Genomic DNA, 27,378 nt, shown 5'->3' with positions numbered 1-27,378 from the left:
AAACCCAGAAACTTTTTAAAACTAGGCACCCCAAGGAGTCTAGGGAGGTGTGGCTTTTGTGGCTCCCCCAACATTTTCTTACCCAGACTCCTCTGTAAACCTCAAAATTTGCATAAAAAAGCATATTTTCCTGATTTTTCTTAGTAGGATCACCGCTCCAGCACAAAATTCCTACTCCCCAGTTTTCCCCTCAGTCTCCCAAGTAAAATGACACCTCACTTATGTGGGTCCCCAAAGCAGAGTCCGTCTAAAGATGTATAAAAGAATATGCCCTTATAAACTTGCTGTGCTATCCCTTCTATCCCTTCAGGTTTTGGGCCTTATTCTGTTGCAGGCACCTGGCCCACCCACACAAGTGAGGTATCATTTTTATCGGGAGACTTGGGGGAACGCTGGGTGGAAGGAAATTAGTGGCTCCTATCAGATTCCAGAACTTTCTGCCACAGAAATGTGAGGAACATGTGTTTTTTTAGCCAAATTTTGAGGTTTGCAAAGGATTCTGGGTAACAGAACCTGGTCCGAGCCCCGCAAGTCACCCCTCCTTGGATTCCCCTAGGTCTCTAGTTTTCAGAAATGCCCAGGTTTGGTAGGTTTCCCTAGGCGCCGGGTGAGCTACAGGCCAAAATCCACAGGTAGGCACTGTTTTCTCCCAAAATTTTGGATGTGTCCACGTTGCGCTTTGGGGTGTTTCCTGTCGCAGGCGCTAGGCCTACCCACGCAAGTGAGGTATCATTTTTATCGGGAGACTTGGGGGAACGCTGGGTGGAAGGAAATTTGTAGCGCCTCTCAGATTCCAGAACTTTCTGCCACAGAAATGTGAGGAACATGTGTTTTTTTAGCCAAATTTTGAGGTTTGCAAAGGATTCTGGGTAACAGAACCTGGTCCGAGCCCCGCAAGTCACCCCTCCTTGGATTCCCCTAGGTCTCTAGTTTTCAGAAATGCACAGGTTTGGTAGGTTTCCCTAGGTGCCGGCTGAGCTAGAGGCCAAAATCTACAGGTAGGCACTTCGCAAAAAACACCTCTGTTTTTTCCCAAAATTTAGGATGTGTCCACGTTGCGCTTTGGGGTGTTTCCTGTCGCCGGCGCTAGGCCTACCCATGCAAGTGAGGTATCATTTTTATCGGGAGACTTGGGGGAACGCTGGGTGGAAGGAAATTTGTAGCTCCTCTCAGATTCCAGAACTTTCTGCCACAGAAATGTGAGGAAGATGTGTTTTTTTAGCCAAATTTTGAGGTTTGCAAAGGATTCTGGGTAACAGAACCTGGTCCGAGCCCCGCAAGTCACCCCTCCTTGGATTCCCCTAGGTCTCTAGTTTTCAGAAATGCACAGGTTTGGTAGGTTTACCTAGGTGCCGGCTGAGCTAGAGGCCAAAATCTACAGGTAGGCACTTCGCAAAAAACACCTCTGTTTTTTTCCAAAATTTAGGATGTGTCCACGTTGCGCTTTGGGGTGTTTCCTGTCGCCGGCGCTAGGCCTACCCACGCAAGTGAGGTATCATTTTTATCGGGAGACTTGGGGGAACGCTGGGTGGAAGGAAATTTGTAGCTCCTCTCAGATTCCAGAACTTTCTGCCACAGAAATGTGAGGAACATGTGTTTTCTTAGCCAAATTTTTAGGTTTGCAAAGGATTCTGGGTAACAGAACCTGGTCCGAGCCCCGCAAGTCACCCCTCCTTGGATTCCCCTAGGTCTCTAGTTTTCAGAAATGCACAGGTTTGGTAGGTTTCCCTAGGTGCCAGCTGAGCTAGAGGCCAAAATCTACAGGTAGGCACTTCGCAAAAAACACCTCTGTTTTTTTCCAAAATTTAGGATGTGTCCACGTTGCGCTTTGGGGTGTTTCCTGTCGCCGGCGCTAGGCCTACCCACGCAAGTGAGGTATCTTTTTTATCGGGAGACGTGGGGGAACGCTGGGTGGAAGGAAATTTGTAGCTCCTCTCAGATTCCAGAACATTCTGCCACAGAAATGTGAGGAACATGTGTTTTTTTAGCCAAATTTTGAGGTTTGCAAAGGATTCTGGGTAACAGAACCTGGTCCGAGCCCCGCAAGTCACCCCTCCTTGGATTCCCCTAGGTCTCTAGTTTTCAGAAATGCACAGGTTTGGTAGGTTTACCTAGGTGCCGGCTGAGCTAGAGGCCAAAATCTACAGGTAGGCACTTCGCAAAAAACACCTCTGTTTTTTTCCAAAATTTAGGATGTGTCCACGTTGCGCTTTGGGGTGTTTCCTGTCGCCGGCGCTAGGCCTACCCACGCAAGTGAGGTATCATTTTTATCGGGAGACTTGGGGGAACGCTGGGTGGAAGGAAATTTGTAGCTCCTCTCAGATTCCAGAACTTTCTGCCACAGAAATGTGAGGAACATGTGTTTTCTTAGCCAAATTTTTAGGTTTGCAAAGGATTCTGGGTAACAGAACCTGGTCCGAGCCCCGCAAGTCACCCCTCCTTGGATTCCCCTAGGTCTCTAGTTTTCAGAAATGCACAGGTTTGGTAGGTTTCCCTAGGTGCCAGCTGAGCTAGAGGCCAAAATCTACAGGTAGGCACTTCGCAAAAAACACCTCTGTTTTTTTCCAAAATTTAGGATGTGTCCACGTTGCGCTTTGGGGTGTTTCCTGTCGCCGGCGCTAGGCCTACCCACGCAAGTGAGGTATCATTTTTATCGGGAGACGTGGGGGAACGCTGGGTGGAAGGAAATTTGTAGCTCCTCTCAGATTCCAGAACATTCTGCCACAGAAATGTGAGGAACATGTGTTTTTTTAGCCAAATTTTGAGGTTTGCAAAGGATTCTGGGTAACAGAACCTGGTCCGAGCCCCGCAAGTCACCCCTCCTTGGATTCCCCTAGGTCTCTAGTTTTCAGAAATGCACAGGTTTGGTAGGTTTCCCTAGGTGCCGGCTGAGCTAGAGGCCAAAATCTACAGGTAGGCACTTCGCAAAAAACACCTCTGTTTTTTTCCAAAATTTAGGATGTGTCCACGTTGCGCTTTGGGGTGTTTCCTGTCGCCGGCGCTAGGCCTACCCACGCAAGTGAGGTATCATTTTTATCGGGAGACTTGGGGGAACGCTGGGTGGAAGGAAATTTGTAGCTCCTCTCAGATTCCAGAACTTTCTGCCACAGAAATGTGAGGAAGATGTGTTTTTTTAGCCAAATTTTGAGGTTTGCAAAGGATTCTGGGTAACAGAACCTGGTCCGAGCCCCGCAAGTCACCCCTCCTTGGATTCCCCTAGGTCTCTAGTTTTCAGAAATGCACAGGTTTGGTAGGTTTCCCTAGGTGCCGGCTGAGCTAGAGGCCAAAATCTACAGGTAGGCACTTCGCAAAAAACACCTCTGTTTTTTTCCAAAATTTAGGATGTGTCCACGTTGCGCTTTGGGGTGTTTCCTGTCGCCGGCGCTAGGCCTACCCACGCAAGTGAGGTATCATTTTTATCGGGAGACTTGGGGGAACGCTGGGTGGAAGGAAATTTGTAGCTCCTCTCAGATTCCAGAACTTTCTGCCACAGAAATGTGAGGAACATGTGTTTTTTTAGCCAAATTTTGAGGTTTGCAAAGGATTCTGGGTAACAGAACTTGGTCCGAGCCCCGCAAGTCACCCCTCCTTGGATTCCCCTAGGTCTCTAGTTTTCAGAAATGCACAGGTTTGGTAGGTTTCCCTAGGTGCCGGCTGAGCTAGAGGCCAAAATCTACAGGTAGGCACTTCGCAAAAAACACCTCTGTTTTTTTCCAAAATTTAGGATGTGTCCACGTTGCGCTTTGGGGTGTTTCCTGTCGCCGGCGCTAGGCCTACCCACGCAAGTGAGGTATCATTTTTATCGGGAGACTTGGGGGAACGCTGGGTGGAAGGAAATTTGTAGCTCCTCTCAGATTCCAGAACTTTCTGCCACAGAAATGTGAGGAACATGTGTTTTTTTAGCCAAATTTTGAGGTTTGCAAAGGATTCTGGGTAACAGAACCTGGTCCGAGCCCCGCAAGTCACCCCTCCTTGGATTCCCCTAGGTCTCTAGTTTTCAGAAATGCACAGGTTTGGTAGGTTTCCCTAGGTGCCGGCTGAGCTAGAGGCCAAAATCTACAGGTAGGCACTTCGCAAAAAACACCTCTGTTTTTTTCCAAAATTTAGGATGTGTCCACGTTGCGCTTTGGGGTGTTTCCTGTCGCCGGCGCTAGGCCTACCCACGCAAGTGAGGTATCATTTTTATCGGGAGACTTGGGGGAACGCTGGGTGGAAGGAAATTTGTAGCTCCTCTCAGATTCCAGAACTTTCTGCCACAGAAATGTGAGGAACATGTGTTTTTTTAGCCAAATTTTGAGGTTTGCAAAGGATTCTGGGTAACAGAACCTGGTCCGAGCCCCGCAAGTCACCCCTCCTTGGATTCCCCTAGGTCTCTAGTTTTCAGAAATGCACAGGTTCCCTAGGTGCCGGCTGAGCTAGAGGCCAAAATCTACAGGTAGGCACTTCGCAAAAAACACCTCTGTTTTTTTCCAAAATTTAGGATGTGTCCACGTTGCGCTTTGGGGTGTTTCCTGTCGCCGGCGCTAGGCCTACCCACGCAAGTGAGGTATCATTTTTATCGGGAGACTTGGGGGAACGCTGGGTGGAAGGAAATTTGTAGCTCCTCTCAGATTCCAGAACTTTCTGCCACAGAAATGTGAGGAACATGTGTTTTTTTAGCCAAATTTTGAGGTTTGCAAAGGATTCTGGGTAACAGAACCTGGTCCGAGCCCCGCAAGTCACCCCTCCTTGGATTCCCCTTGGTCTCTAGTTTTCAGAAATGCACAGGTTTGGTAGGTTTCCCTAGGTGCCGGCTGAGCTAGAGGCCAAAATCTACAGGTAGGCACTTCGCAAAAAACACCTCCGTTTTTTTCCAAAATTTAGGATGTGTCCACGTTGCGCTTTGGGGTGTTTCCTGTCGCCGGTGCTAGGCCTACCCACACAAGTGAGGTATCATTTTTATCGGTAGACTTGGGGGAACATAGATTAGCAAAACAAGTGCTATTGCCCCTTGACTTTCTCTACATTTTTTCCTTCCAAATATAGGAGAGTGTGTAAAAAAGACATCTATTTGAGAAATTCCCTATAATTCACATGCTTGTAGGGTCACCCCGGAATTCAGAGATGTGCAAATAACCACTGCTCCTCAGCACCTTATCTTGTGCCCTTTTTGGAAATGCAAAGGTTTTCTTGATAGCAATTTTTTACTCTTTATATTTCAGCAAATGAATTGCTGTATACCCGGTATAGAATGAAAACGCACTGCAGGGTGCAGCTCATTTATTGGCTCTGGGTTCCTCGGGTTCTTGATGAACCTACAAGCCCTATATATCCCCGCAACCAGAGGAGTCCACCAGACGTAACGGTATATTGCTTTCCATAATCTGACATTGCAGGGAAAAGTTACAGAGTAAAACGTAGAGAAAAATTGATGTTTTTTTCACCTCAATTTCAATATTTTTCTCTTTCAGCTGTTATTTTCTGTAGGAAACCCTTGTAGGATCTACACAAATGACCCCTTGCTGAATTCAGAATTTTCTCTACTTTTCAGAAATGGTTAGGTTTCTGGGATCCAGCATTGGTTTCATGCCCATTCCTGTCACTGACAGGAAGGAGGCTGAAAGCACAAAAAATTGCAAAAATGGGGTATGCCCCAGTAAAATGCCAAAATAGTGTTGAAAAATTGGGTTTTCTGATTCAAGTCTGCCTGTTCCTGAAAGCTAGGAAGCTGTTGAGTTTAGCACTACAAACCCTTTGTTGATGCCATTTTCAGGGGGAAATCCACAAGCCTTCTTCTGCAGCCACTTTTTCCATTTTTTTTTAAAAAAAACAAATTTTCACTGTATTTTGGCCAATTTCTTGGCCTCCTTCAAGGGAACCCACAAAGTCTGGGTACCTCTAGAATCCCTAGGATGTTGGAAAAAAAGGACGCAAATTTGGCTTGGTTAGCTTATGTGGACAAAAAGTTATGAGGGCCTAAGCGCGAACTGCCCCAAATAGGCAAAAAAAGGCCTGGCACAGGAGGGGGAAAAGGCCTGGCAGCGAAGGGGTTAAGAGTGAGGGGCTGGTTGCACGCCTGGGTGGGGATTTAAACACAACAATCTATTTTCCCTAAAATAAACTACATACTGCTATCACATGCTTACTTGTATGTGGAGAGTAAATCTTCAAGTGAGTTTCCTTTACCCACATTCCAGCTTCTTGTGTTAAAAAATAATGGAACGCTGGAGCGCTATTATTGATGCTGCTGGGGATTCTGCTCATTTAGTGAGGCATCATGGGACATGTAGTTTACCTTGTACGCACTGATAGAAGAAGATACTGATTGAGTCAACTAAATGTATTCAACACATATATTACCATTAAACATATGGCAAGGAATATGATCCTGTGATTATCTTCATAAAACGTGGTTTTTAGAAGAACGTATCTTAAAAACACACTTGTAAACCTGATTGAGTTCTTAAGTGGGGTCCAGTTTTGAGGTTATGAAATTTTCTTAAGAATGGTTCGTGTAATGATCTTTACTGAACATGCACTATTACGTAAATACACTTGCTTGAAAAAAATGTGTGAAACTTGATTGAATTCTTGTCACATTCATTGCTGAACAGTTTCAATTCACATCGTAGGATTAAAAGGCTATGCAGTTCTCCAAAAAAAGTTACTTGTGGTGACTTGAAACTATAACTCAACCTTCCGAGTCTAAACTCACGATTGTGTTTTTCTTTACCAGGGACACTTTTGGACTTTTATGTCATAAATTCTGTAGTTCAGTCATCGCATTCAGATCATTTGTGACTGTGTTAAAAGGAAGTATGAGATGTGCTTCTTGTTGTTTTGAACACTTTTCCAAGCCTCCCTCCTCTAAAGTCGGATTGCACTGGCACCAGCACTGTCCACTTTAGATCAGTCCCCACATGCTGTTTCTCAACCCAGTGTTCGACAAGTGGAGCGGTTACAACCCTGCGCCGAATCTTTGACTTATGTTGAGTTATTCTTTGTTGGATTTCTTGACAGGGTTTCCCTATATAACATATTTTTCATGGGCACAAAATCCGTACACCACATTTTTAGTTTTGACATTTTTTGAATCATTTTTGTTTCCAGTTAATACTGTCATATGTAAATTCAATTCCTTCGATAGGGAGGTAGCAGCAGGAACAGGTCCCACACTTGTGGTGACCTTGAATCGATGACAAGTTCCAAAATTCCATTAAACTGCTCTTCAATTTTCTTGCTGGCGTATAGGCTCTGATGATCTAGTTGGCAATACGTGGATCTTTTTTTAAAGGTAAACAGAATGCGTTCAAAGGATGTATCCAGTTTGAAGAGCACGTGCCAGTTTTTGCAAAATGAAGTGACTGGTTTGTGGGCAGAATGCTGTTACACACCCCAGGCTGTCCGACTCTGCTTTTTCTTTCTTCACCAGTAGGGTTTCGCTAGGAGTGAACCATGCTCTTTTCATGGAACTGTTTGAAGCATCTTTGGATAGCCACGTTCCTTTAGCTTCACAAGTAAATTGTTTGCATGAATGAAAAATTCAGTTTTTTTCAGAACCATTACGCCTAATCCTTAAATATGGCACCTGGGCATCATTTGCACTTGCACAAAGAAAGGGCACAAGTTTTCAAGTTCACCACATAGCGGATGGTAGCAGCTCCTGCACTGTGCAGTCATGCTGAGCATTAAAGCTTAAAATGTGCAGTTTTACAGCAACATGCACAGCAAGTGTATTTACCTTTAACCCTAAAAGTGAGGTTTTGCAGGAGAGTGCCTGTGACTCACTGGTCACTGTGCTTGAAGTAGAGTACAGGTGGGTGCCCTGGGGTCTGTGTGCAAGTATGGGGAGGTGTTAGGGGCATCCTGATCTGAGTGCAAGAGCCTTGTTAGAAATGGGGTTTCTGGTTGGCTAGGGTATGCACCTAAGCCAGGCAGGACCCACCCACTCACTATAGTCAGGGCAAGGGAGTTACACGTCCAAGATAATTCCTGCTCACCCCCTTGGTAGCTTGGAACGAGCAGTCAGGCCTAACCCGGGGACAATGTGTAAAGTGTTTGCACAACACACACAACACACGTGATGCACAATGTACACCACAAAGTAAACACAACACTGAGCTATGTAAAAATAAACTGTATTGCACAAAACATAACTAGACCAACATTACTCATTAGTAATACCCTGCTACTTTAGCAGTTTCAGAACGTTACACCAGTTACTAATACTCTGCAAAAATGCGCAGTTGTCACATTAGAACACGTAAGTACTCAGGATTCTGCAACATAAGCAGTAGTCAGGAATTACAGTAGGAATTCTATGCACTTGTCATGAATACCTTGTAATTACCCATAAAAGGAACATTAGAGAACATATCACAAGTCATAAAAAATAGCATGTCATGCCCATAAAAGGAACATCAGCACCTATATGTACTGTCATGAAAGCAGGTAGGAACATATAAACCCCCCAAGGTCCATATTAGGCTCACAGAGCAAATATTTCCTAGAAAGTACCTGTGTGCCTGAAGAAAAGGCACTCCTCATGCCTAGAAGAAGAGCATGGGGGGGCCCCTGGTGCTCCTATGCGCACAACGGGGGCCATGTGGTGCTCCTGGGGGACAGGGGCGGTCAGCACCTTCCCCATACAGGAAACAGGCCCCTCCTGGGGCCCGCGATCTTGGTAGGGGCCTCCTTCGGCCTCCACACACCCTGCACGCGGGGTGGGGCCAGGCAAGGCCCAACAAGCAGTTATGGGGGTGAGAGAAAGGGAGCCTCCATCGAGGTCTCCCTTCCCCATTTCCAAAGAAAATGTGCCCGATTTAAAAAAAAAAAAAAGGAGTGTCCTGCTCCTGCGGCAGAGACCGGCGGGAGGCGGTATTCCCCTTGCTTTCCCCCCAGAGTCCTGCTGTTCAGGTGCAGGAGTCGGACACCTCCTGGGGCCCGTGAAGACACACTCACTTGCACCCGATGTGGTGCGCGAGTGTTCTAACTGGTTCCCGGGCTGCCGCGGTGATCCAGTGAAAGTAGAGGGTGGCTGGTGCCCCGGGGGCGCTCCAAGGAGCGGACCGTGCCCCTGGGGTGCCAATAGGAGCACGCTTGCTCTGTTTTCCTTTCTCTAGTGCCCCGGGGGCACTAGGAGATGTGTGATCCTCGCCCTTTGTGTATAGGGGATGCCCGGACTGCGGCGGTGATTTGGGGGCATCCAAAGAGCACTTTTCAAAGCGCTGGGACCAGATCTGCAGCCCGGGTGGCAGCGGTGATTTTCCTGGGCACAGAGAGCAATCCAAACAGCACTTCATCAGCACAGCAGCACTCTTTGGGCTACAATAAGTTTTACGGAGGTCAGGGGCCACAGCACCCTGCCTCTTGAGACAAACAAAGTAAATAAGGGGCGCAGGGCTGGCGACCCCAACTACAGGCCAGCAAACAAGGGAATGTCAGCAGTGGCAGTTCCTCCTAGTGACCAAGCAGGTCACAGGTCAGCACAGGAGCATCAGTTCAAGGTGGCCCTGGTGAGTCCTCTCAATAGCGTCCTTTCCAGCTCCAGGTAAGGTTCCAGGGGTCCCAAGAATGTCCAAAATGATGTCTAGATTGTGTGGAAAATTCCCCTGTACTCATACTAGGTTTACAGTGTGTTTTACAATGGGGAGGAGACAGGGTTCCAACCAGTTACAACTGGTTCTGGGAGTGCCCTTTCTCTCCTCCAGCACAGGCTCCAAACATCAGTGGGGTGTAAACAACCCTATTGTGCGAGGCCAGGGCACAGCCTTTACAAATGCAGGTGTGTCCCGCATCTCCCTTCTCTCAGCCCAGGAAGGCTATACAATATGTAGATGCACCTCTGTGACACCTCCACCCTCCCTGTGTACAGACTGTCTGAATAGTGTGCACAAAGCCCCAGCTGTCAGTCTGCCCAGACGTGGATTGGAGGCAGGCTGCAAAACACCAGAGTCATAAGCACAGATAAATGCGCGCTTTCTAGAAATGGCCTTTCTCTGATAGTAACAAAAAATACACCTACACCAGTAAGCAGCATTTCTCATCACTATCACAACCATACCAAACATGCCTACACAACCCCTCATAAATCAGACAATACCCTTTACACATAAGGCAGGGCATTTCTAATGCAATCCTATGAGAAGGCAGCACTCACAGCAGTGAGACACCAAGTTAGGCTGTTTGTCACTACCAGGACAGGTCACGCAACCTGGCACACATCTTGCCTCCTACATACATGGCACCCTGCCCATAGGGCTAGCTAGGGCATACCTTAGGGGTGACTTACATGTAGTGAAAGGGGAGTTCTGGGCCTGGCAAGTAAATTTAGATGCCAGGTCCCTGTGGCAGAAAACTGCGCACACATGCCCTGCGCTAGCAGGACTGAGGTAGGTTTGACAGGCTACTTCAGTGGGTGGCGCAAGCAACGCTGAAGTCCCACTAGTAGCATTTAATTTACAGGCCCTGGGTATAGGGATACCACTTTACAAGGGTAAATTAAATATGCCAATTAGGTATAAGCCAATCATACCAATTTTGTAAGGGAGAGCACACGCACTTTAGCACTGGTTAGCAGTGAAAAAGTGCTCAGAGTCAAAACGTCGGCCAACAAAGGTCAGAAAAATAAGGAGGCAAAAGGCAAAAAGTCTGGGGAATGACCCTATAAAAGGGTCAGGTCCAAAAAGCCAGAACCAGGTGCCATACAGTTCGGTGAAGTAGGGAAGCCAGGATTGATCTCTGGTTTTCTGGTGTCATGGTGTGCAACTCTTTCTGCCCTACTTTACACTGAATGTTAATGTTGTGTCTTTCACTCTTGGTACATGAGATCAGAGCACGGGCAGCAGGAAAGTGCCACATGAAGGGACAGCTCGTTTTGGTCTCGAGAGTCAAAAAGAGCCTCGAACTGAGCCAGAGCCAGACAGCTTTTAATGGCTCACCCACCTCTACCACTCAAATTTGGAGCTTGGAAAGTCAGAAATTAGGTGCAATGTTTTTAAAGTTTTCCTACCATACCTATGAAATGTGTTTTTTGGTCAATCTGTCATAGAAACTGTGCTGGAAAATTACTCATTTTACACCAGTTTAAAAAAAAGTTCTCATGGCGAGGAAACACTGAACTCTCCCAAAATTTCCAGCTTGCTCGCATGTGTGCTCAAGTTCATTACCTCATCGTCCGTCTTCCTCGCCCCAGTATTTACAAAATAACCATACTGGGGCGAGGAAAAGTCCAGGACTCAGAGTAATGAAAATGAACGGTAACGCATTAATTGCTTTTACCCTGTACGCCCACTACATTCAAATTCCACCAGAGGTCACTGCCAGGATGTCTTACATCCAAGAAGGCCACTCAGCGGGGGAAAAGTAAAGTTATGTATTGCTCGATATATTAGCAAGATCTTCATATTTTTTAGCACTTTCTGTAAAGGCGCAAGTTATTTTTTCTAACAATCTAATTTTTTGAACAATTGTGAATACCCAGCAATGAACAGAGAGTCACATTCATTAGAAATAGTGTCATCGAACCCAAGTAAACAATTTTCCAGAGATGTGTCTGAGACATGTTATCACCACCTGCCCTTAATTCTGCCTTTGGTCGCCCATCACCTGAGTTAAGGGAGAGATAACGGAACAAATAACAATTGTATAATTAAGCTGAAATATATACTTAACTCTCCTGATGGAAAGCGCCACAGGTGAGAGCAGACAAAGGGGCGTTTGGTTGATTTTTTTTTCCCTGTGCGAACCCAAAAGCATGATGGTTTTGCATTTTTCCTACATAAAGCTCTGCCTCACAGAACCAATGTTCTACAAGTCCCGTTGCATAGAAGGCAGGTTTGTATCAATCAGTAGGATTTAAATGTGTGATGATACGGCAACATCCACCTGACGCCATGGCCCCAAGAGTGAAAACATTGCCTCCGATGTACTCAGTATGATTGCGTTTGTTAAAAAAATTCAACTTTATGCCTCCAAACGTACACCTTTATTTTCTGGATGACATGTTCCAGACAGGAAGATAAAGCATGCTTGTTATGAAAATATTTGCATCTATTGCAAGCAGTGAAAAAGACTGAGGTGGTAATTCTGACCCTGGCAGTCCGAAGACCGGCAGAGCCGCAGTGGCGGTTTCACCGCCGACAGGCCGGCGGTGAAGACCGCAACGTTACAAGTGTGGCGGTTTGGCCTGTGCCAATCCGCCACTTTCCTGTGCTTACCGCCATAGCGGTCAGACTGGCGGGCCGGAGATAAGTATTTCCGACCCGGCGGTCCACCGAATACCGCTGGTGGTATCACAAGTCCCATTCCCACCAGGGATTTTGTGGCGGTAGCACTGCCACGAATAATAGCTGGCGGAAAGGCTACCGGCGACAGGAATTTGCATTTCTGTCACCAGTAGATGACTCCCCCACCCCCATCTACCCAAGAGTCCCTTACCCCCCTTCCTAACAACATTCCCACCCCCATCTCCCCGAAACCCTAGTAACCCTCCCATCCCTCCACTCCCAGTAATGACCCCCTCCACATACACGTACTTACTCCCAATCCCCCACATACACGCACTCACCCACAGACATGCACACCCTGGAACTCATTCACTCACACTCACAACACCCTTACACTCACGCACACACACACACACACACAAGCAGCACCCCCCAAATCCATACACACATAACCGCACAACACCCCCGCTCACACACGCACTCACTACATTCACCCCCATTGACATGCATACACACTCCATCGCCCCACCCCTCCTCAACATACATACACACACACACAACCCCCGCCCCTGTCTACATGCATGCACACACGCACCCCGACCCAGCATTCACATTCACCCACACACGCATTGCCATCACCCCATTTACAGACACACACACACACAAACACTCCCCCTCACCCTCACCCATTCATGACACGAACACACACACTCATACACATCCATTCACACCCCCCCCCTTCCCTTGAGGGCGACACCTCGTCAGATGAGGTGGTCCTCTCTAAGGGGACGGGACCCAGCACTCCCACCGCCGGAAGTGCCCCACCATCAGGACACCGCCAGGCCATATTACAGGTTGTACTGACCGCTCCTACCAAGCAAAAGCAAACAAAGGCCCTCATTCTGACCTTGGCGGGCGGCGGAGGCCGCCCGCCAAAGTCCCGCCGTCAGGTTACCGTTCCGCGGTCGAAAGACCGCGGCGGTAATTCTGACTTTCCCGCTGGGCTGGCGGGCGGTCGCCTTCAGGCCGCCCGCCAGCCCAGCGGGAAAGAGGCTTCCACGATGAAGCCGGCTCGGAATCGAGCCGGCGGAGTGGAAGCTGTGCGACGGGTGCAGTTGCACCCGTCGCGTATTTCACTGTCTGCGCAGCAGACAGTGAAATACATTTAGGGGCCCTCTTACGGGGGCCCCTGCAATGCCCATGCCAGTGGCATGGGCACTGCAGGGGCCCCCAGGGGCCCCGCGACCCCCCCTACCGCCATCCGGATCCCGGCGGTCGGACCGCCGGGATCTGGATGGCGGTAGGGGGGGTCGGAATCCCCTCGGCGGCGCAGCAAGCTGCGCCGCCTTGGAGGATTCAATGGGGCGGCGGTACACTGGCGGGAGCCCGCCAGTGTTGCCGGTCCGACCGCGGCTTTACCGCCGCAGTCGGAATCCCCATTGGAGCACCGCCGGCCTGTCGGCGGTGCTCCCGCGGTCCTCCGCCCTGGCGGTCTTTGACCGCCAGGGTCAGAATGACCGCCAAAGTCTGCTTTCTGACAGAGGGATCTGTCAAACAGGTCCCGCTGTGAAAAAGCGGAGTTTTCATCTGTCTTCCCTGTACGCAGATATGCGTGGGCCCGTCGGCTGACCCGAAAGAGGAAAAGCGAAGATGAGCTGAGAAGCCCCAGAGCCAATCCCAGGGCCCCACAACGAAGCAAACACGGGGAGCGCCATAGCGCTCCCGCAAAGATATGGGCAGGGCTGCGGGCCCAAAACAAAGATGGAGGAGCCATCATACCCCCCCCCCAGAAGGTGTTGGAAGGGGCTCTGGACCCCATCCCAGGGCCCCACAGAGAAGGCAAAGGCAGGGGACACCAGCATGCCCCTGCAAAGATGGCCGCTGTCTGTAGGTGGGGCCAGCGGCCGAAGAAGAAGCCAGGGAATGCCACTGCGCTCCCTGCGAACAAGATCCCATCCTGGGGCCTCATGAAGAGGAGGAAGTAGGGGAGCACCGTTGCGCTCCCCGTGAAGGTGAGGAGGGGCCCCAGACCACATCTGGGGCCCCAATGCTGCAGAGGAGTAGGGGGGAGTGTCCCCCAAGCAGCCCGTCCGGCTGCAGCAGCTGCATGCGACTGCCTGCGTTCAGACACCAAATGGAAGTTAGGCTCCCACAGCAGCATCTGGAGGTACTAGCCGTGTTGGGAGCTGGCAGGAGTGGCCAGGAGTAGGCTCCCTGAGCCACGTCCCAATGAGGAACCTCTTACCGGGGTGAAGAGGGATGTCTGGGTGGGACCGGGCCCCCCCAGGCGGGCAACCATCCACAGCGGTATCTCAGTTCTTCCCAGCACAGTGGGAGGGCCGCTCATCTCATATGCACATCACCCCACAATGCCTTGCGAGGCACAACATGGTTTTGGCCCCTTTTCTAGCTGGTGGTGGTCCCAGGACGATGGGGTCACTGCCAACAGAACACTCATTAATAGGGAGAGCTGCAGGAGCAGCGCAGCCTCCCCTCAACAAAGAGTTTTGTGTCCCCACCCAAGGTTGGGTGGGTCTGGAAAATGATGACCCTCAAAGGGTCTCAATGCATTTGTGACCATTCCCCTGCTGGAACTTTTGTTCTTGACTTTAAGAGCTGCACCCTCTAGGGGCTAGAGGTTGTAATTGCAACTGTTTTTTCAGCAATAGTTGAAATGGTAGCATGTTATGCTAAATGTATTCTGAGAATGTGTGACCCCAGTACTGAGGCCAAAGGTATGACTTGTGAAAGGTCATATGACAAGGCACCCTCTGGCGGAGCAGGATGGTTTTGCCACGTTTGTGAAGAATAATCTGTGAGTAATCTGAAAGTAATCTGAGAGTAATCATAACAGCACAAATTATTCCTATACATGTTCTTGTTCATGCTTATTTCAGTAATGAGACTGACAGCCACCACTGATCAAAGTAGATATACTTTACTGCAAGATTTAGGTGCACTCACTCCAAGTTACAGTCAAATATTGCATTGGGATACAAGTAAATGTTTTGCCATATGGGTTGTTGGATTGTATTTCCCTTCAAGGGGAGACCAAAATGATTATGCAATATCAGCCAAAAGTAATTTCATCAACTTGTGTATATTTGTAAATTGTTTCATAGTACTGAGTAGTGTGTGTAATAAATGTACTTTTACTTCACCATAAGAAAAAGCACAGAATGGACAATGTTATTCCTGTGTGCTTGTGAATGGTGATTACTAACCCACACGACCTACCTTGAGTGAGGCTTGGACTGCTCTGCAACACTACCCTATGAAAGTCAAGCGCTACAGTAGTGGTTGAGTGCAGACCCATTACTTGTGCAGACCACACAACTAATGGCCCACTTTCCAACATAGACCCACTCAGACTCTCACAAACCCACTCACAGACCCACTGACACCCTCATACACCCACTCACAGACTTGCCCAGACACTGATGCACCCACTAAGACACTGATGCACGCACTCTCACACCCAGGCAGAGACTCTCACAGCCACTCTCACTGCCAGATACACCCTGTTGCACCTTTTCTCACACCTAGAGAGACAGTCTTCAGACAAATCCCACCGTGCACGACCAAAGGGCCGTATAAGGGTTGGGTGGTTAGAGGGGTTGGCCGCAGGGTCTGGCTTCAGGCCAGGCCTTGCAGACAATCCCTGCTGTGCACACACAAAGGCCGTGCATGGGGAACGTTGGGTACTTACAGGGGGATGGCCTCAGGGTCTGGTTGCAGGCCATGCCCTGTGGCCAACCGCGCAGCGCTCAGCCTGGATTAACGTATAGTAAGAAAAATTGCTATACGTTAAAAAAAAACAGAAATTCACTGAAAAAAACAAAAGGTTAGAGGGATGTTATAGTTAGGAAATAGAATAAAAAAAAAAAAATTCACAGAAAAAAACAAAGGTTACAGGGACATTTTAGTTAGGCTCACATTTTAAATGTACAAAACCATAGAAATTCAGCTATAACAGAGTTATCTCAAATAACTCGTGCCCTACGGTAACTACAACTCGCGTCCTCGCCATGCACTGCTAATTACCCCACAAATTACAGCACTCATGACATCTTTGATAATATCAATGTAATATTTGCAGAAAACTGGTGCATTTCAGGTTACCCACAAATTCTTTAATCTTGCCTTGCCTCAAACTAACTTTGCAGTTGGAGTGCACATTTACTAACAGTATCGCTGTGGAGTGCCCCCTCATCTTCAGACCCGACAGTAATATGGTATGTGCAATATCTGTGAATAGGGTGATTTCTGCTGTTGTTATGACCAATTGTAGCTTGAAATAAATAAATAGGCCCCCAGAAGGTCTGCCAAACAGGTTGGGCCGTTTGTCGGGGAGCTGGATTTCTGCAAAACCTGGGATTAGTAGCAGAGCCAGTGACCTGTTTTTTTGCAGGCAAAGCAGCTCGCCTCTCTGCAGAAATTCTAGTGCTTCTCTGTTGTTTCACCCTTTGATGTTCTTAAATGTGCTTTTTTAAAGGCAACTCAGTGTTCCCAACATACCAGCTGCCACAAGGACATTCAAGAATATATACTATTGCTTGTTCTTTATCAAAATCCCCTCCTTGCTGCAATTGTGTCTGATTCTGCTCATTCCCCAAATGCAATGCTCCATTTTAAATTTGAGGGATAACAGCTACATGCACATAACAGGCATACATTTGTGAAACACACAGGGCCTGATTCACAAAGACAGCTTACACTTTTGAGTGATTTTAAGTAATTTTACACTTTTGAGTATGTACATTACTCTTTACTTATCCCAAAATTCTGAGTGTAAGTTACTACTGAAAAAAAAACAATAGTAAGCCCAGCACCACACATGTCTAACTACTGGTACTGCAGCACATCCAATAGAAAATAATGGAGGTAGGCAATTCAAATAAAATCCCTATGGAAATAATGTTAAATTTAATTCAAAATATAAATAAAAGAGTTCCAAATTTAAATAAATATAATTTCACGTTAAAAATGTATAAAAATAGTGCATATTTATTATTTATGTATAAATACTGCATTTTGAATGTAAACATTATTGGAAAAATAACTTTTATGAAAATATAACTAAATTATTTATAATTAATCTTATGTATCAGTTTTAATAAGTATTAATGCATATTAAATAATGGGCTTTTTTGCGGCCAGAGTTTATTTTTTATTTTAAACGTTTATTACAAACATATACAAATTTAATTATTAAATAGTTACGTTAAGGGTGCTGTAGCATTTTTATTTTGTTCTTCAACTCTCACAAGTCTGCAATGGCGGTGGTCCTCTTAGATTAGTCAGAAAAGGCACATGTGGTACAGAATAGTAGATAGTGTGAATGCTGTACATACCATCTTGCACACACAGGAGGAAATTAGGATAAGGTAGGGTGACCTGAGGGAGAAGCTGCATTCCCTGGCCTCCAAGCAACACCTGGAGGCCAATAGTCATGGTGGTGGTCCTCCCAGCACCCCAATCAAATGGTTTCCATGGGCGTGGAAGGTCTTCCAGATCCTACATCCTGAAGGCTTGGCATGAATAACTGGCGACGTAGAGTCTGGTAAGTTACATCTTATTAACTGTCACTATACCTCAATGTCCTATTGGTTCCCAATTCAGCTTTTACCATTGTGTTGTCTACCAAGTTTCCTAACATGCAATCCCCAAAGTATCAGAGATGTTGATTTTTCTGTGTCAGTGTGTATTGTTGCATATAACGTAACATGTATCAATCTCCATCAGATGCCACATGTTGTAATGGTGTCTGTAAGTGAAGTCTTACAAAAATATAATTTCATGACCTACAATATGTATCAATATGTAAATATATAGTCCATTTCAATTGCATTTTGTGAATAGGTATGTTACACTAACCCTTTTATAAGTGTTGGCAAGTAGAGATTGAAATTACTACAACTACCACGAGGCCCTGTTTCTGCAACTCAAAACAAAAACAAAATTGGGATTTTGCCCATTCTCACTTGTCTGATATATCACAACTGATGTTTCTCATGGAGTGAGCACTCTACATACAATGGCTCTACTCAGAGACTTTTCTGCCTACTTTACTTTATGTTGTCCTGGTCTCCTCATCTGAAACACTTGATGAATGAGTGACACTATACCAAGTGTGTGACCCAAATATTTGCAAGACATAAAGTTAACTCAGTACATTAGCAGTTTCAGGTGATCCATTGACTCTGCACTGCTCACATGATCACCAATGCAAAATACACAACCAAGTTGTGTGCCTGTTTTATACTAATGGAAAATGGTCAAATACACATGTTAACTCTCCACTGTGTTGTCTTGAGTGTTTGGGAGATGTCATGTTTATCCCTTAATCCAAAAAACAACATCTCAGGACATCTAATGAGCTGCTTAATTCAAGTATATGTATTTAATGTCTACAAATGACTTGTCAACAAGTTTTTTAATACCACTGAAATATATCACAATGGTAATCGCTACCTAATTTGTCTTTTTCCAGGTTTCTACTTACTGTGTCACTCAAGATTAGGATGTAGATACCACACTTCCACCAATAATAATGTTCTCTATTTTGCAACCGATTCATCAGACAAGAGCACCTGACCAGAGCATGGACACAGAAGAGACACCCACTCCACCCCAGGACAAAGCCTTCAGGAATTACAGCATTCCTGGTGATGAGGATAACAGCGCTAGTCCATCTGGTCAGCCTGGGCAGACAGCAACAGTGAGTGTCACTGGGCCCACAACAACTTCTCCCACCCAGGCTACAACACCTCAGCCACCATCATTCACCACAACCTGTGTACCTAGCACAGTAACACCATTGTATGCCCCCGTGCTGGATCCTGATGGGTCAATCACCACCCCAGTTACAGAGGAGCCAGGAACCAGTTGGAGTGGGACCCTGGGCCAAGGGCACAGGCTTGTGGTGGTAGGGGTCATTAGAGGGTAACTGTGGGCCAGCAGAGTGAGGCCACTGGGGCCACTCACACCCAGAACTGCATCAACCAAGTCTTGGGAGCTTCTCATGAGTCCCAAGACATGATTGGCCAGGTACTCACTGAAATCTGGGAGATGAAGCATCTGCAGAGGGACATACACTATCAGATGGAGGCCCACAACTATAACATGGGCTCCCTAATTGGGGTGCTGCAGGACATCCACACATCTGTGCAGGGCTTTACCAGCACCATCTATCTAGCAGGGCCATCAGCATCTGCTGCAGCCACAGGAAGGGAGGCCTTGCCCTAGGAAGACACAACTGCAGACACCAACTTACACCAACTTACCAACAAGGCAGGCCCTGTCCCTGCAGCTGTGGATCTCGCCTCCCCCCCGCACTGGCAAGTGGGGACGTCACACAAATTACCAGAGGGTGCGGATGGCGAGACATCCACCACCACCAGCAAGAAACCTTGAACCTAATTTCCTCCAGTGCGTGTAGAACTTTCACTCTGTGGACTATTTCTGGCCAAATCTACCTTTCTGATGGCAGCAGTATTTTGGAAATTGGACTCCAAACAATTGTGCATCTACAATTATGGTTTCATTCACCATGACTGACTTCTTCACTTTTCCTGTTTGTTTTTCACAGTGTTCTTTTCTCCTTGTTCACCTAAATAAATCTACTAGTCTGAAACTCATTGCCTGCTGCAGTATATCTCACATCTTGCAATGCATTTATGTACTTCCATATGAACTTGACAATAGTATAAATATCTACTTGTGTAAGCATGGATATATTGGATTTACACAATGTTTAGCTCAGGATCACAAGCATGTCTCACCAAGGCATACAATTGTGTTCTCATATATGGCACCAACAATAGCCTGGCACTATGTCAGAAACATAGCAAATCATATATGACACTTGTAATCTGTGCCAATGGTCACATTTGTATTTGCAGACCTTAACAACATGGAAGGAGGGATACATCTGACAATTTCCTATTGAATAGGCAAAATAAAATGTGTCTGTGTCATCAGCTGGAGCGATATCGCCTAGCCCATAAAGGAAATCCAGCATCAATAAAACCAATAGACAAAGACATGGCGGTACTATATTTTCTGATCACAGGATCATTCCAATCCATTTTTCTGGTATCTGGTGTAATGTCACCAACACATATCTGTGTTGTGCCACAAGCACTTTACCCTACTATGAGGAGGCACATCAACAGCTACATACACATTACACTCAGTGAGGATTTAGCCAATCTGAAGGCAGAATAACATGATTTGGCCCCACAACAACATTTTGTTGGAGCACATGATGGCACACATTTTGCATTTGGACCACCACGTGACAAGAAACAAGTCCAATGGAGTCCTCATAACTTCCATCCTATCACTGTGCAAGCTGTCTTGGTACAATATTTATACACCCAAAGTCTGTGTCTGTCATACCCAGAAACATCCCAGGTCCCCATTGTACTGCCAGACGGCATCATATACCCACAAATGTCACATTCTGATAGGTCCAACTGAGGAGGTCATGGTGAAGGTACCTAAACCAGAAACAAAAGACACATAGGCCCTCATTACAACCCTGGCGGTAAATCCCGCTTTCCGCTGTGCTGAAGACCGCCAACATACCGTTGCAGCGGCGGAATTCCGCTACAGGTATTACGACTCACAGCTCGGAATCCGCCACAATACAGACATCCACGTCAGTCCGCCACACCAAAGGTCAGTGATAAACTGGCGATACCAAAACCCACACCGTCATGCCAACAAGAATACGCCCACACTATCACGACCCACGAATCAACACGGTGGTCATTCAACCGAGGTAATCCATTGGCAGTACACACCGCCGCACTCAAAGTACACACACACTTACAAAACACAACCACATTGGACAATTTGAAGTACACACACCTGATACACATACACACACCACACCCACACACCCAATCCAATATAAAGCACACACCCACATCACGCACAAACCCTTACAACCAAAAACTTGAAAGAAGGCCAGAGAGAGAGATTAGCTAACACAACACCAGCATCCACAGACACACAACACCATCACTTATACAACATCCACGCACCTCAAACAACACACACCAACACATCCCCTCACACATCACAACAGACAGCAACTCACACATCACCCACACCACATCATGGCACCTCAAAGACACCCCAGGTTTTCAGAGGAGGAGCTCAGGGTCATGGTGGAGGAAATTATCTGGGTGGAGCCACAGCTATTCCGAACACAGGTGCAGCAGACATCCATTGCTAGGAAGATGGAGCTATGGCGGAGAATCATCCACAGGGTCACCGCAGTGGGACAGCATCCAAGAACACAGGATGATATCAGAAAGAGGTGGGACGACCTACAGGGGAAGGTACGTTCCGTGGTATCCAGACACCAGATTGCTGTACAGAGGACTGGCATGGACCTCCCCCACAACTAACTACATGGGAGGAGCAAGTCTTGACGATCATGCATCCTGAGGGCCTCGCAGGAGTAGCAGGAGGACTGGACTCTGGTAAGGCAAATCTTTACTACTATATTCCCCCCTACCTGCATGCCATCACATACTCCCACCCTCACACCCATCACCCCAGCACCCAACAGATACCCCACTACCACAACCCACACATCCCAAAACCAAGCCCTGGATGTAACACCAATGCATGGACACCCATCACCAAAGCATGTCCAGTAGAGAGTCTCACTCATGCCCCAAAATCACCAATCACACAAGGGCTACGGCAATAATGCAAGCACAGGAGTAGAGGTTAACTCACCCATTGCACAAGATGGCACACACAGATACTAAGATTATGCATTCTCACCCCAACAGGACCCATACTCATCGTCACTGGACAGGAGGTGCCAGACATATCCAGTCCTCCCACAGAAGAGGCCCACAGTGATGACAGCAGCTCTGCACGCCTGGATCAAAATGACCAGCCCACCAGGGACCTCGGGACAGTCGGTTTCCCTGACCCAGTCACAAACCACCACAGAATCTCCCCCCTCAGGAAACACCACCACAGCACCCACCCAGCGAGCCCATCCCTCTGTCCCAAGGACACATCAATCAGCAGTGTGTCCACTACTACAGGGAACCCAGGCAAACCCACCAACCCAAGAAAATCAGGGACCTGGGGTCCGTGGCAGTGGGCACATGGTTCAGGGGACAAAGGCACGGGATAACAGGGAAGCTTGGAGGACTGCTGTGCGACAGGGGGAGGATAGGCCCAGGGACACCACTCTCCACGAGGCACTCTCCAACATCATGGGAACTTACCACGTCCGAGGCTGGAGGAGACTTCCTGGACCCTGCCCAGCTTCCATGAGGCATGACTCTCATCACTGTTTGCACCTGCAGGTGGCAGGCGAAGCCGCAGCAGGGTGGGGTATGTCTCTGCCTCCATGGCGTATCATGCTACCTGTTCCTAGGCAATCTCGTGGCACACACACCCATGTGAGGTAATGGGACCAGCCACACTGCATGTGAAGAACTCTGGGCACCAAGCCCCCTTCAGCACCAGTGGAGAGATACATCCACTACCTCAGTCCTTGGCAGGATGAAGCACTCTGGGCACAAAGCCCCCTCCAGAACCAGTGGAGATTGACATCCACTACCTCAGTCCTTGGCAGGATGAAGCGCTCTGGGCACAAAGCCCCCTCCAGAACAGTGGAGATTGACATCCACTATCTCAGTCCTTGGCAGAATGAAGCACTCTGGACACAAAGCCCCCTCCAGAACCAGTGGAGACTGTTATCCACTTGAGGGACTGTGGCTTTGCACTCCCCAGGATGAAGCAGTGGGCAAACCACCCACTGTAAAGACTTGAGAGACTGTGGCTTTGCACTCCCCAGGATAAAGCAGTGGGCAAACCACCCACTGGAAAGACTTGAGAGACTTTGGCTTTGCACTCCCCAGGATAAAGCAGTGGGCAAACCACCCACTGGAAAGACTTCAGAGACTGTGGCTTTGCACTCCCCAGGATACAGCAATGGGCATGGAGCCCACTCGTTCATCCAGCTGAGGTGCCCCCACTCCCCCTCCCCCGAGGTGCCTGTTTAATTTCGATCTGATGCCCCTGCAGTGTTCTCTCCGTTTCGAGTCAGGTATCTTGTGTGGGCTTCGCCCATGCATTTTGGGACCACTGGTCCACGGACAATGATTGGAATACTATCCAGACTTCTGTAGTTGGTGTACATATTTGTATATACTGATTTTTATTGATTACACTTGTTACAGTCATTTCCTTTTGTCCTTGCGTTCTTCCAGTGGGTGAGGGGGTGTATATGTAATGTTGCTGCATGTATTTGTGTGTATGGTGTTGTGGGTGGAGGTGGGGGTATTGTGTGTTGCATGTGTGTGTCACTCTCTTTTCCCTCCCCCCTGCCCTGTGTTGTAGGTGCAGTACTCACTGTGGTCGTCGACGGCATCTGTCCTGCTCCTGATTCAGAAGGAAGAAGACCAGCATGGACAGGATGTGTAGTTCGGGCTCCATGGTGTCCTGGTTCCTCGGTGGGTGTCGAGAGGTGAGTGGTTTCCCTTCCGTATACTGTTTCTGCCGTGCTTTTGTTAGCGTTGGTTCCGCCACGGAAAAGGTGGCGGATAGGCGTGTTGTAACTCTGTGGGCGGAACCTTGTGTTCCGCCTGTCTGCTGGCAGTTACCGCCGCAGTGTTTGTTTCTACTGCCGTGGCGGTCGGAGTGTTAAAGTGGCTGTCTATGTTGGCGGTTTCCGCCATGGTCGTGATTCCATTTTTGTTTTTCGCCGGCCTGTTGGCGGTATTACAGCTGCTTTAACACCGACTGCCAGGGTTTCACAGTCAAATCCTAGAAAACACAGTCCATGAGAAAAATCTGAGCAAAACAAAGCAACATAAACAAGGTTATGACACATAGTAATTTTGTTTAACAAACATCTTTCACCTGGATTACCCAGAGCTGCCCTCCCTGATATTTTCCCCAACATACTCCTCTCATAATCACAAGAGTTGCAGTAACAGTCAAAGTTATGACATGTGACTCAAGAGAAGAAGTTGTTGATGAGATCTTGATGCAAGTCAGCTCCTTCCTCTTCACCACTATCATCATCATTTGGCATTCCATGATCCTCAGCCGGTGGCACTTCATGGTCTCCATCCTCTGAGATATAGGGGATGTTCTGTTGCAGGGCTAGATTATGGAGCATGCAGCAGGCAACGGTGATCTGATACACCTTCCTGGGTGAGTAGAGGAGGGCTCCTTCATGAGCCCAAAAGCCTGCCCACCTTGCTCCCTTGCCCTTCCTTGGGCCTCATTAAAGTGAGCTTTTCCTGGCGTTGTTTGATTCCTCAGCGGGGCCAACAACCATGACCGGTTGGGATAGGCTGAGTTTCCTAGATGGAAGACAGACATAGGTGCAATAATGAAAGTTACACACTTCCTGATTATACTACCTGACATTACTCCACAAAGTTAGGACAGATCATACTTACCAACAAGGCTTGGCCTGTCTGGTAGTAGTTGTGACATCAACTGGGGTACAGTGCTGTTTTGCATGGCAAAGGAATCATGGGCTGATCCAGTACTAAATGGCACTGTGATGTGCCATCCCACTAGGACTGAAGTGTGTTCATCTCTTCATGTCATAGATATTCACTGACATATAACAAACTTCAAAGGTGTATTGGCTTTTAGGAATGCAATCTAAGAATAGTGTTCTCATTAGTACAAAGAAGGATTATGGATGTTTATAGGGCTATATGGACTAATATGATGTATGTATTTGTAGCATATATCTCCCAATACTTTGGCCCTGAATCTCTCCAGCCACTTTTCTATGCTATATGTGACATGTAGCAGAGTTACCTCAGTACAGCTTTCATTTTACTATCTTGACAATCGACATATGCGGAAGTATCAAGGAAAAAATAACATCAGAGTGAACTGAGCCTTCGCATGTGACATGATTTCTGTACAGTCCTTACTGAAGCTACATTGCTGAAAGATTTGCCCATCATCACATCATGATGTTGCTTCAGGTAAATAAGCATTGCTGAATTCAGGGGCTTGTGTGGACACTGTGGAAATGTAATTTTGGTAGACATTGTAATTTGTGGCATCAGTTCAGTGTGGTATGCCACAAGGGCCAAAGAATACATTGTGATCAACTGTCCTAGTATAAACATGAGGATGAAGTGTAGACAAGTTAATTGATGGTATAGGAACTTTTTGGGGGTATTACACCATTGTCACCAACTGTTTTCATGTAGTATGCATGCACGTGCTCATGCTAATGTTGAAGCCCATGTAGTGAACCATGAAGCTGGCGTCATCTGTGCCCTTCTGGAATGTTGTGTGTTTGAATCTCATGGTCGGGTGTGTTCATGCAAATGCAATCAACCATTTTATGTTTCATTTCACAATCATCCCAGGGAAGCGAAGGAGACAGGGCCAACTTCGTTGGGGAAGCAGCTGGCCACAGTGGTTCCGGTTATGACTACTGACACAAAGGGATCCTGTGGCAAGAGGGTGTGGCAAGTGCCACGGAGGGTGCAAGCTCTATGTCATCTCCCGAGTCATCCCCCAGTGGACACTCCTGAGTGATGGCAGACCCCACAAGATCTGTTCCTATTTCCTCCTTGTACACCACCCCCAGTTTCAACTCCACCCTGCCTGTTGCTCCCCACCCAGTTGGCCGGGCTCGCTCCCCTAAGAGGCACCTCAGCCTCTGTCCCTTTCCCCCTTCTGCAAAGAGTGAGGAGGCTATTGACTTCCTAATAAACATCTCTGTGGGTCAGACCTCTATTCTAAATGGCATCCAGGGGCAGAACAGCCATCTGCAGTAGATGGTGGCCTACCTAGAAGGCATTCACAGTGCAATGTCTGGCCTACAGAGATCTTTTCAGGCCCTGACCTCCCCCCTCAGCGCAGCCTTTCATTCCCCTGAACCTTGTTTCCCTCACCTGGCCCCTTCCTATACCAATACCCTATTCCCACACCTATCCAAAGTACGGGCAGATACTTACACACACCCATTCATACAGACCCAAGCAGACCATCCACACATAAGCACAAACACAAAAAAAGCACAGCACCCACCACTACTCCCACAGACAACCCCACTGCCATCACATCCACAACCACCACTGACAACACCACATTCATGTACTCACACCACTCCCCATCACATCACCACACAGTGTATATGACAGTACACGCACGTGCACCCACCACACCCCACCACATCCACAGCCAAGACAGACAACACCACACCCACATGCACCCCCCATCCACCATCACATCCATTCACCATGTTCTTAGTATACTTTTTTATTGACATGTACAATTTGCAATTGTATGTGTTGGTGATTGGGTTTTCTGGGCAGGCATTCATCATGGTGCTGAACACGTGCACCACCTAATTGATGTGCTTTGATACATTGGGATGTGAGACCACAGGTGTGTTATTTTCACCCTGATTGGTGATCAATATGACCAGGTTAGTATATTTAGAGTTTGGGACCAGTGCACGGCTTACGCATGTCAAGGGGGACTGTTCCATGGATGGATATGTGGGATGTATCCAAACTGGGCCAGGCATTGATTTGGGTGGTATTTCAAATGTTAAAGGTTTAAGATTGTCTTGTGTCAACCTCATTTTGCTTACACTTCACCCTATGATATATGTTTGACATGTGTTGACTGTCTGCAAGTTAGTCATTTGTTTATCCAAACCTAAAGGGTGGTTTGTTGTCATGCCCTTTTGTCTTCTTTTGTGACATGTGTCCATTGTTTTGTGTGTACCTTATATCTACTTAAATTGTATGTGAAGAATGCAGTTACTGGTGTGTTTGTTTTAATATTTTGCACTTACACACTACACACATGCATGAATGGCACTTGGAGCTGCTATAGGTTGTCCCTGATATAGTTTAAGCCAGGGGGGCTGTGCACAGAAACCTTTGGAGGCATGGGCAAAGTGGACTGTGGCCCATGGACCCAGCCTTTCAGGGGGGTCCTGATTGATCCAAACCTGTTCTATAGAGATTCTATAGAGATCATTTCCATGATGACCTTGCAATACTTCATTGGCAGATTGTTTTAAATTCCATTTTCCAAAAATGACTTTTCGATGTGAATGATGTGTGACAGTCTATTACAGTAATTTTGTAGAGAAGGTGTGTTTCTGTTTGACACAACATCCTTAATT

Source organism: Pleurodeles waltl, chromosome 6 (genome assembly GCF_031143425.1).
Source record: "Pleurodeles waltl isolate 20211129_DDA chromosome 6, aPleWal1.hap1.20221129, whole genome shotgun sequence".
In the NCBI taxonomy this organism is placed as follows: domain Eukaryota; kingdom Metazoa; phylum Chordata; class Amphibia; order Caudata; family Salamandridae; genus Pleurodeles; species Pleurodeles waltl.
This window is presented reverse-complemented; position numbering follows the sequence as displayed.